This window comes from Takifugu rubripes, chromosome 8, assembly GCF_901000725.2.
Source record: "Takifugu rubripes chromosome 8, fTakRub1.2, whole genome shotgun sequence".
Taxonomy (NCBI): Eukaryota; Metazoa; Chordata; class Actinopteri; order Tetraodontiformes; family Tetraodontidae; genus Takifugu; species Takifugu rubripes.
In genome coordinates this window covers 7,959,018-7,971,709 of record NC_042292.1, presented here as the reverse complement: position 1 = coordinate 7,971,709, position 12,692 = coordinate 7,959,018, and positions in this window count along the sequence as shown.

Below are 12,692 nucleotides of genomic sequence, written 5' to 3'. Positions count from 1 at the left end.
TACCTCCTCCAGATCCACCAGCTTATCTGTGCACGCAGCCTAGAAAGCATTACGAGAACTGGTCAGACATCATACGTATCCAAACAGCGAGCGCTCAGAGATAAGCCTCGCCGCTCCTATCTCAATCAGTTACTCAACTCGGCAGGCCAACCACAGTTCAGCCCAACAGAATGGCACTGAAGTTCAAACCAGCCAAAAAGCTATCATGGCCCTCGCATCCGGTCGCTACAAAACTTAGCTCGGCCTTGAGGAGACAAGGTGGACAAGTTCCTTAAAAGAACTGGCCTTGCATGGATAGGCTACTGTACATTAGATTCCCAGAAGCTGAGCTGCCTCCTGACCCAGAAGTGGGAGAACACCACCAAACACAGTTGAAAGAGGTCTGGTTACCTTACTTTTCAACATGGCAGCTAGTACTTGCTGGTTAGCATTTGTCATGCAGTTATATGAAGACAAATCCCAGCACACTACATCAAGGCTAATCAAGCCAAAGTTACTCAAAATACACCGCAAGATTGTTTATAAATGATAGTTTTTGTCTCATTTAAAAAAAAGTTGTTGCCCTTTTCTCTTATTCATAATCGGAACCTTCTTCCATCTTATTTATTTCATCATCTCTGCGGGTAAATGCTGACCTTTCACACCAGGTCCTCGTTCTTCAGGACTTCAAGGGGCGAGACTGATTGATGTCTAATCTTTGATATCCTCTGAAGGTGTGTGTGTGTGTGGATGGGTGTTTAGGACCTCCTATAGTTAAGGAACTAAAGGTCCTCAGGGTATTAGAGCAGGAGATCAGGGTGTCAACTCTCTGTTGCTCTTTCGTCCTTTCTTCCTCTCTCTCCCTGTCTCCCTGTCTCTCTCTCTCTCTCTCACACACACACGCACACACACACACACACACACACACACACACACACAGTGGTGTCTCGGCGACCTCTCAGGGAGTTCAGTGGCTGGGCGTGGTGAGAGTGTTCGTTTGAACCTGGAGTTCTTAAAGACTGCACATGCAGGCTAATGCGCAAAGAAGGAAACAGTTGAACCTTTTTGGGGCTCGATTTAGTTTAGTTAGTTCAACCACCCACTGATGTTCACCTGTTAATCGGTACTATATTGTTAAATAAAACACGTGACATCATTGATCATGTCTGATATTTCATGTAATAAAGTCCATCACAAATTCAATTCAAGAGTTTCTGCTTCATTTTGACTAATTTCTCTTCATGGTCAAGGTTGAAATGAAGGAAAAACCTGGTCACAGTTATCTCGACACATAAAAAACTTGCTCAAAAGGCCAGATTGTCCTTAAGATGTTATGATTTCATTTTACGTTTTGTTGTATATGGAATTTTCTCTGGGAAAACTGACATCTGGTCACGGAAAACGGTGTCGCAAAATGTTAAAAATCCACTCAGGTCCACAAACCCCTTTTCTGTCACAAGTTCTTTGATTTGGTTTCACACTATCTGTAAAAGGACAGGCAGCGTCGGTGAAAGAAAAAAACAAAAACATGACCGAGGCGTGGAAAAGTGACAGCGTAAGAGGAGGAGGATGGACAGATGAAGGAAAAAAACAGAGTCTTTATGCGTTTGGGTCTTGTAAGGTCAGACAGTGACTGTGGGAGGGAGCAAAAGGTTAAACCAAAGGTTGCCATTATTTATTTAATCACTGATCCATTAGACGCCTGGCGAACGTGCTGGAACACACACTTTTCTCACTCTTTTGGCATATTATCTTTATTTTTGTCTTGTGTTTCTCTTCCTTCATTCACAAACACAAGCTACGCTAACTCTGAAATAGGTGCTCTCATTGGGGTGAAAAAGTGATTTTCAGTGTCGTACAAAATAAGTACGATAAGGTTCAACATCATCGGACAACTGTGGCAAATTAACCTACCTGCAACCGCATCCCATCTATCTATCCTATTTCAAAGGTGTGTTTTAGGCTGATTCGCGGTTGGAATTCGTGATGTCTGACACAATGTGGATCTGGAACGTTTGGAGAAGTGCAGGAGGACTAAAGACGATGAGAGAGTGGTGCATGAAAAAGAAGGCTCATCAAATACAGTATAGAAGACTTTACAATTACCTGTGTAATTAACAGCCGCCCTTCCTATTATTTGATGGATTTATCAATACAGACATGGCAATGCCGTGAGGTGGGGGTGGGGGGAAGTAGATGGCAGAATGACGGGAGGATGAAAGTGACATGTTGGCTAATGCCCCGAGGCCAGATTTAAAAGAGGGAGGAGATGCCGAGGTTAGAAATAAGGGGCCAACATAAAGGGAGGTGCCTCACGTACACTGTCAACCTCCCGCCTCATTACCTTGGTGTCCTCCTGGTAGTCACCACGCTCCGGGCCCCGGTAGCCCTGCGCGAGTTGTGACCTTGCTGGTCAGTGAGCGGCCATACGGGTGAGGCAGAGCGGGAGAAAAGATGTTGAGCCCTCTAATCCTTGATTAGGCTCAGTGTCTCCTCGGTGTCTCCCTCTCGATCCATCTGCGCTACACATGCACTCCTTCACCCCCGCCTCTTGGCCCGAGCCCAAGCCGGTGCCCTGACCACCTTACCCAGGGCAAGGGCTGCATATGCTGGGAAGGTGGGTATGGCAGAGAGGGGGAGACGGCTGGGGCGGGCAACAGATGGCCGAGCCCTAAGGCCTCCGCTGGTGTGGCCGGTGGTAAGGGTGCGTGCATGTGGTGGGGATGGCAGGAAGGTGCGTGTGTGTGTGCGTGTGTGTGAGAGGTGGCAAGAGTGTCCGTCCTTCTGCGTTGGAGCGTGTGCAGGTTTTCTGCTTGGAAGGATGGATGGAGGAGCACCAGTGCAGAAGAAGTTCTTCTGCTCACACAAGGGAGGGATGGAGGAGGAGAGAGAGAGGAACGATGGAGCAAACTCTTGTGTCCAGACCTGCAAACCAGCAAGTGCAGAAACACAATCCTGAGATCACGATGAAGAGCCAACACCTTCTTGGAATTTTCTTCCTTCTGGGATCCTTTCATGGTATTTCAGTATTCCTTCATTTATGTTGGTGTGTGTGTTGTGGGCGCTTGGCCTCTTGCACACTGTCTGTTTTCCGCCCTTTAGACCGTCCAGTTCGCCCTTCGTCACATGACTGAAGGAGACATCAGATATGAGTTTTGTCCTTCACTGCGCCCCCAATCCCCCCATCCTGTGTCATCACAGATGGGGGGGAGCATTCCGGAGTCGCTCGCAGGTATGACACGGCTGCCATGCTCTGAATCCCACACACACCTCGCAGATTTGGGCCACTTGCCACGCTCTAGATAATTGGCTGTCGAGGTTACGGGTTGTTAGCCAGCCGCATTGACGAACCCGACACCCGCGCGGAGGACTCGGTCTCTCTGTTCGAGTGCTGAGCTGCTCTCTGAGTCTCTGTCATGTTGCTGCCGCTCGGATAGATGGGTTGGCCCTCCGCTCCTGGTGTTTCTATTAAAACCACATCAGCATCCATCAATAATTTGCATCTTCCGGACGCCCATTCATAACCCTTCAGCCAACACCTATTTAGCAGAGCGAGGGCCCCGACTTGTCAGGGGCAGGACGCCCTAGCACACGCACACCCCACAGACTCCCAGAAGGTCATCCCCTAGGAGAATGTCTGTTTGAAGTAAGGACCTCTGTTGAGAGCTGCTGGAGGCCTGATTCTCTGTCATGTGTTTATCTGCATGTGGATTTTAACATGCCTGTGCACATCTACGTGTGTGAGGGAGTGTGTATGTCTGTTTCCTAAGAAATACTTGACGACAATCCTGAGATAGTCCAAATTAGTCACGCTGAACATCTGTTTGAATGGTCATTGAGGACCTATAAGATTTTGAGGATATATTTCTATTTAAAGGTCAAGAATCTCTCTCTCTCTTGCTCATGTACTCACTGTAGTCGTGTACGTGTGTGTGTGTGGTTGGGCACACCAGGGCGTGGTTGTCCATGCCTCCTGGTACTGTAATGGATACTAATGGCCCTGGGCAGGCCTCCGTGGAGCTCGGGTGGTGGATTTGTCTGTTTGACCCCATCCTGCTGCCCTCGCCCAGGGAGGGGAGAGGGTCCAAGTGCTGGGAGGCCCTGTGGGGGTCCGGGTCACCATCAGCATGCATAACACTCAACGTAAACACACCCCAGTTGTGAAAGAGATGGTGAAGGCACGCAGGAATGAGAGTGGCTTTCGAGGAAGGGGATGCAGGTTCATGGCTCAAAAGGCCTTCAACGTCTTTGTGAGTCTCTATAAGCTTTCATCTTTTTGGACAGGTGATGGACCGAAGGTCTCACAACAACCCTCTCGTCCCACCTATGAACATTCCTCCATTTATCTCCTGGGCTACATGTGTTCTTCTGCTGATCTCAACCTAGACGACTGTCAAAAGGAGGTCAGTGGTTGGGGTAAACAGGACGCTCAGGGAAGAGGTGACCTTTGAGTTCACAGTCAGGGGGAGGACAGTTAAGGGTGACAGGGACAGGTCGAATTTGGAGAACTTGGCGAGCAGAGGAAATCTGCCTGGTTTGTCATTGCCTTTTTACATGTTTACCCATGTTCCTCATGGAGATGTCCCTCTCCCGTCTTTCCTCTTTTCTTCGAGCTCCCTCACTCTGTCTCCACCCCTCGCCCAGCGTGGCGGCCGGACCTCGGTAGCCCCCGAGGAAGTGCTCACTGTGGGAAGGAGCCTTGGCTTTAAGTGACTCTAAGTGGCTCTCGCTGTTCGTCTTTTGAGTTGTTTGTTTTCTTCTGGGCTCTCCATGGGCAGGGAGGAGGGGGGGGGGGGTGGGCACAGCGTGGCCAGGCGGGGAGGTTTAATGCCACGCAGAAACCTGCAGAGATCACACGTGAGGGAGGCCCAAGAGACAAAATACGAGTGCGTGCAACTTTGTTTCCCTGGTCACAAACGCCACGAAGGTGCCGCGTGCTCGTGCACACTTGACTGGTTCTGTCACTCCCGAGTGTGTGTTTGTATTGACCAAGCCGAAAGGTCCAGGTGTGACCTTCTAAGATGACATTATTTGCCATCGATCTGCCCCCGTTTCAGAGTTTGTCTCACCGGGTTGACAGAAGCAACAATCGGCCTCCATTGTTCCATTTTAAAGGCAAACGGCTACTTAATAATCCTGCATGAAAAAAAGGTTAAACTCTTTTTTTTATTATTCTGTTTGTTTTTGGCTGATATTTCAAATTAAGACCGGAAATTTTGAAGTGGACGGCAGACTGGGCACATAAAAGCAGGCGTGAGCAGATCAACGGCTGCATTATTGTCGACATTTCAGGTCGACCACAGAAAACGTTTGCCAAATAAGTTCTGGCAGATTCTTTCCTGTTTCTGTGCAGTCGCATTAGTGGGCAAAAATGAACTGTTAATTGAACAATTCATTAACTACAAGTGTCTACATCATCATCTGATGACATTGTGTTCGGAGTTCTCTCTAGTGCCCCCCCCCCTCCTGTTTGTCTACGTCCAGTCTGGGCGGGGCTGCTTCCCAGTTCACTCCCATCATACCATCGACACGCCTGCTACTCATCTCCGGACAATCGTATTCACCTGCCTCCTCTTTTAAAAGACTGGTCCACACTTCCTTCTTCGCAATTTCGTCTCATCCTGCCCGTCTCGCCCAGCCTGTTTTAGCCGCGTTCGTGTGTGTGTGTGTGTGTGTATGTGTGTCTGCCTTTGGGGTTCAGTTTGTCTCTGCAGAACTTAACAAAATGAGGTTATCCAGGTTAATGGACACTTAAAGGGAAACACGTCCGTTTGGTGATAACCACCTCGTTCCAAGTCGGCTCAGGAAGAAACTTGCAAGCTAGCATGACTACAGGCTGCGTGGAGAAGTGTACAGCTAACGGGCCGAGGGTGTGTGAGTGCAACGTAAACCCGAGCGGTGAACTCGTGTGAAAAGCCAGGGAGCATGTGTTTGTGAAATCGTGTGTGTTTTCAAGAACCTGAGCGAGTGCATCTTGGTGTGTAATGCACGCGAGCGCAGATGCACGCAGAGAAAAATTAGCAGTCTCTTAAATACTCTCACACAGACACACACACAGACCTTGTGGACGAACCCAGCGTAATGAGGATTACCTGCATGGCCTCACACACACACACACACACACACACACACACACACACACACACACACACACACACACACACACACACACACACACACATTTATGATTGCTCATCTGCCCTTTTCTCATCATTCCTATCATTCTGTCTTGTTCTCATCCTTTTTTGTTTCTCTCCATCCCGTCACAGACACACACACACACACACACACACACACACACACACCCCTCCAATGTCCTAGATGTCTCAACTTGAGCAGCAAATGAACACAATTAGCCACGGCTCCACAAACACACACTGGGGTATTGTTTTGCTCACAGTCACTCAGACCTTAATCTGGTGCTCCACAGGGACCTTCTGTGTGTATTACGGAGTGTGTGTGCGTGCGTGTGTGTGTGAAGTGTGAAGTGTGAAGGCAGTCGAGGGGAAGTGCTGCAGAGCCCAGCTGACAGAAGGGGCTTCCAGGCCTTTTTTTCCCCCTCAGAGGTTTCCACGACGATGTTTTATTCCTCACGCCTTGGTCCTTGCTTTATCAGTCACTGCGCCCTCACACACACACACACACGCAGACACACACTTCGGCTTGAATGAATTTCAAACACACGCGCAGCCTTCGGTCAGAGCCAGATGTTTTGGGGTGAACAAAGGCATTGAGTCACAAGTTACTGCTCTCAACAGCAGGTTGGGCCTCAGGTCATTATTAGCACACACACACACACACACACACACACACACACACACACACACACACACACACACACACACACACACACACACTGAGTGTGCCATTTCCTTCCCCTTGAGCGAGTGCGTGTGCTGCCTGCCTAATTGGACAGCAGGTATCTGCCTGACAAGATTTCTTGCAAGAACACCTACACAAGTGGTCGCCTAATGACTGCGCTTGAAGATGCCTCGCAGGCCTTTCCAGGGAAGGCTGGCGCGTTCCGCCGCCAAGCGCTCCGCCGCCGTGGCTCCAGGCCAGCTGCAGCACCAGAGGCCTGTGGAGGGAAGCGTTTAGCGCCCGCGCCGGAGAACGCCGAATCCAAGCCCTCGACTTGTGCGCAGATTAAGATGCGTAACAGCTTCTAATTGTGCCAAAAACACATTAATAGTCTTTTAAAAGTTAATGAGTCTGATCTGAAATGTGTTGTTGTTTTTCTCATTTAATTGCTAATGGAGGAATTACATCTTCACACATTCCTCAGCAGTTTCAAGGTTGGACATAGGAACTGCAAAATATTCGAAATGTTCAGAATTAGAGAAGTAGGATTTACTGATAAACATTAAGTCGCAACTATGGTCTCTTTTTTGTTGCAAAGGAAAGATACACAATTATTCTAGCAGGATTTAAATATCTGGGGGATTTTAAAAATGAAATCAAAAAGTGAAATCAAACATTTGACAGTTTACAATCCACACAAAGAGATTTTTAATCACCAGTTTTTGATTTCCTCTCACAAATGATAATGACAGAAGCTGAACCCTGTGAAACAGTGCTGTGGCATTTGGGGTGGACACACACACACACACACACACACACACACACACGCACACACACACACGCGCACACACACACACACACACACAAACACACAAATGTCATTACCGTTGCTGCATTGAGCCAGAACTCAATCTCAAAGTGCACCAGATGTGCTCGTTCCACAATTATTCTAGCAAAGACATTGGCTCAGATTTGTGTGTGTGTGTGTGTGTGTGTGTGTGTCTGTCTGTCTGTCTTGTTAGGGCTCTAAATGTCTTCTGTTTTGGCTGCTGGCTGACCTTCGAGCTGCCACTTTTTTATGTTTAGCCTTTGCTAATTTCTCACCTTTCCTGCCAAGTCTACCGTCGACCGTCGTCTTTTCTCAGTGCTGTTGTGACAACGACTATAAAGGCGACGCTGCTGCGCCGCCACCCTGGTGGGGCTGCTGCTTCTGAATAAACTGTGACAACATGGAATGACTCCTTGCAATAGCAGTGATGTATGTTTGCAGAAAAAATACAGGTTACCACAGAACTGAAGTGAAAGGCATCTTCGTTAGATACAGGATTTAAAGGGGTTGTAAACGCAACATCGCACCATCTGGACAGTATCTGAACATGAGCTAACATTAGCTAACATTAGCTAACGCCTCTGCTGGCATTGGTGTTGGAGATCACACGATTCGAGCAGCTGACTTTTCCCCTCCTGTGTTGGAAACAGCCACGCTGATGTTGACACCAGCAGGTCGACGTTGCTGCCATCGCCTTCACAGGACAGCGGTGGCGGCTTTGTTTGGGTAAAGTGCTCCACAGTCATTAGCATACGTCTGTTGTGCGCTCACAAGTGCACATTGTTTTTAATCTGGAAAATATGCTAATGCCTTTGAGCGTGTGTGTAATTGTGTTAACGCATTACTGCGGTGAGTGCGGCGTGTGGCGGGGCCTTGTGATTACAGCACGAGGTGAGGGTGACGGAGGTGAGAGTATGTGTCGCATTAATACTCATTGCAATTATTATTCCCATTTGCATTCGTCCATATGCTGCAGCTGAACCGCCCTCAGATCAGGTTCTCCCTCTAATTCACCCCATTAATGTATATTTGAAATCGCTGTTTTGCTCTGAAAGCAGGACGGGCTCGACGCAATGAGCAGGTAGAGACGCCCTCGAACATCTTCCTTCTCAGTTCCACTTCCCCTGTCCATCCTGACAGGTCGGCCCGTTTCCACGGCTTAAATGAATCCGAATGAAGCGGGAGACAAACCAACATGGCTGTGGTCGGCCCTGCCCACCGGTGGGAACAATCACAACGGAGGTGATGGAAAACAGAGCGTAATGAAGGCGGGGCTAATGATTTAACAGCAACCTGTCACTAGAGGGCAGTTACATTAACAAGAAAAGAACCGTCTCAATTATTATGAAAACATCATTCAATAAATATAATTTTATTTGTGAAAACTCATTTCGGTACCATTTTATGCCACACTTGTCTTCTTTTATCTGTTTTTGTCCTCCAGCCTCCAATTAAACGAGGAGGCGTTTTATCCCATGATTAGTATCTTGCCCGTTCAGGCTCATTATCTATGCGCCCCCGTTAGTAAAAGCCTTAACGACGCCTAACGAGGCTCCTAATCAGACTGGTTTTTAGCTACAAAGGGCTAATTGCTGTTGCTTCTGTCAAAGCTGAGAGAGGCGACGGCAAAAGCATCGAAATTTAAAACACACGGAAAACAAAAACACACGCTGCGCTTGGGGTGTGTGTGTGTGTGTGTGTGTGTGTGTGTGTGTGTGTGTGTGAGTGTGTGTGTGTGTAGGTGTTTCACAGAGGGGAGTCGCTCAGCAGCTGCTTGTCATCACAGAACTGCAGGTTTGATATGACTGGAGGATAAAAATGGACGTGAGTATCTCAGGTAACAATAGACACACCAACATGTATTCCTGCCTCTCGTTCTTTACTTGGAACAGTATTATACTGGGCAATAGCAGAAGCAAGCGCACTGTTTGCATGCATGTGTGTGCACGTGCGCACGCGTGTGTGTGTGTGTGTGTGTGTGTGTGTGGAGACAGATGGATGTGATGTTGGCACAGAATGAGAAAGAACCTCAACAAAGAGATCTAAGACCCCCCCTAACACACACACACACACACACACACACACACACACACACACACACACACACACACACACACACACACACACAGGTAGTGCATTTTATCTACCACAATTAATAAAAATGATGTTTTATTGCTGCTCTTATGGTAATAATCCAGATTTCTCTGAGCACTTTTCAAAAGTTGCCAAACTACCCCCCCCCCCCTCCAACTTTCCTCTGCATCCCATTACTTTTGAAACACAACTGCATATTTTTTATTATCATTTTTTTTTTGGGAGGGGGGGTTTGATCAGAAAATGAGTGAGCCTGCGATGTGCTCCAGGTGCTGTGTAATCTAGTTTAATATGGGGTGTGTCTATATTTGATGTGGGCTGGCAGGTTTTCCAGATGTCGGAATGAACTGAATTTAAAACAGACTTTTAAACGTGTTCCCAAAAATGTAGCGATTTGGTTTCCATTCAGCAGCGTTGAGTCTACTGACTGCAGTACCCACAGGTGGCCAGCAGGTGGGGACCTTTTTAGTAGGTATCTTCATTCAATCTTTCTAAAACACAATGACGGAAGATTTACTTTAAATGGAAGCAGCACAACGGACTGTTAGTTATTCTGTAAGGACATTTTGACTCCTTCTGCTGAAAATATAATTTCAGCCCGTCTACCCTGAGGTGCTTAAAATCTGTGATGGCGTGATGGCAGCGTTTTGTCTGTGTGTGTTCTGACCCGATAATCTGTTTGCTTTATGGAGTGCTGTTCACACATCACTTTCCACTCTGATCCTATACCCAAACACAGGCCCACTTTATCACTCACACACACACACACACACACACACACACACACACACACACGCACGCACGCGCACACACACACACACACACATTCCTGCCTCTCAGTTTTTACTGGGATTAAAACAGAATCAGGAAAAAGACAATTGTTTCCCAAGTTGCAGGACAACCACAATGGTGATCACATGACACATAATTCCGCCTGTCTTTTCCGCGCTCTCTCCCACTTCCACCCACGTTCGTCCCAGTGGCCAGCTGCGTTAATCACCCGGTGAATCCGACTCAGATCCCAAGCCCAAACACAGATTCTTTATCAGAGGACGCACTCGCCCATAATCCTCGGATAATCACACCTGTGAGTATGTGTCCCGCACTGCTAACTTTGAGACACACACACGCACACACACACACACACACACACACACACACACACACACACACACACACACACACACACACACACACACACACACACTTTATGGTTGGAAAATGATGAAGAGCTACAAAAGTCTTGAATGCACATTCCCGGAGACAATGAATGTCACGTGTTTCCGTCACTGTCACTTCATATTGAACAGGAAGTTCTGTTCAAGGAGGGGTTGAGTGGGGGTGGGGTGGGGGAGTGGGGGGTGTTACGTGGCCTTGATGAGCAACCGTCTAATGATTAAATGGGGCACGCTGGATCTCCTTGTTGATGTCAATTACGTCTTTAATTAGTGCATGTGTAATGTAAATACAGGCTGTTTTGGTTGCTCCTCTGCCTCCTGTCCCACGATGCAGCAGATTTTCTCCCTCATTAGGCAGTCACTCCTTCAAGTGGCTCTGTCCCCGAGGACCTGCCCTGGACGAGTGAGTGTGCGAATCCATATGGACAAACAATTAAAAAAGGAGGAAAAAAAAAAAAACCTCCAGAATTCGAACGAATGAAGGGATAATTTTGTGGGACAGAAATACAGCAAAAATGGTTCAGCTGTTGAAATTAGCCTGGCAGAAAGCGACCACAATCAGCACCCTTTTATGCGCCCCAGTCTTCTGACCAATTGCTTCCATTGTGTTTGAAGTTGCTATTTATGCCTCGCCATCGTTCCCACCATGTGTGAATACCGAGGCACGTACAAAGAACTGCGCTATTTGACGATGAAAAGGTGTGTTTTGTTTGCTTTTTGTACGTCCACGAAGGGACCGCGTGGTCGAAGGCGCGGAGGGCGTGGAGCGACGCCTGCAACGCCTCAGCACCTGCTCGAAGCTCTTCAGCGATGAGAAAGAGGTCGCGGACACGGAGCAGGACCGAGATTCGGCGCCACTTTCCTCTTGAAGGCAGGTTGTTGACGGGGCGGCAGCAGCACCTTCAAGAAGTTTCGTCAGGTGTTTGGACCCGATGTGACGGTTCCTTAAAATGACTGACTTAGTTTTTGGAGACTAAAAGGCTTCCAGAGAAATGCCGACAGAAGGGTAACGCGAGGAACAGCTCAAGTCAGCAGGAAAACGAGGGAGAGCGCGGGGGAGAGATGCCATATGTTGGCCACCTGAGCCCTGAGAAAAGGGGGAGTGTTGGGGGGGTTGAGGAGGAGGAAAAAGAGGGATGATGGAAGAGAATCAGTTCCACTACACGCTCATTACCACCTATTCATCTGGAAGACATCTCTGCACAGATCCAGTCCCGGCCAATTCGGTCCCAGTGTGTGTCCACGTTTGGGTCTGTGTGTGTGTGTGTGTGTGTGTGTGTGTGGGGGGGGGGGGGTCATGGTGCATTTATTATGTTCTTAATTATATAAATGCCTCAGTAATGCCTGATGAGGACACTGTACTTCTCTGCTCTTTTCAAGTCTTCCTATGTGACTTCCTCTCTGCTGGCCTGCTCTTACTTTGAAGGTTGCGACAATAATTAGCCTCATTTAACATGACAAACACGAGTGGCCACATCCCCGATGCTAATGAACGCTGCTCTTTACCTGACAAGGTCTCTCGTCAGGACAGCCTATAGGTCCGCTACCATTCAATGCAGCATTAGTTGCTTCTTAAGAACAACAGGAAGCCACTCAGACGTACAAGTGTTCAAGGATGGGCGAGTTAGCTGAATGCTATTGTATACAAACGATGTGGTTTATGAGGGAAAATGGTTTTTCAATTTGAGTGCTTCTTTAAGGTCATCGCAGAGAACGTCCAGAGTGAGACAGAGCGTCCCCAGATTTGGGTCTCGTCCAGCACCTGCCAATGAAATAGCGACTGTTGGTAATTGTTCATGTGCAACTTTGAG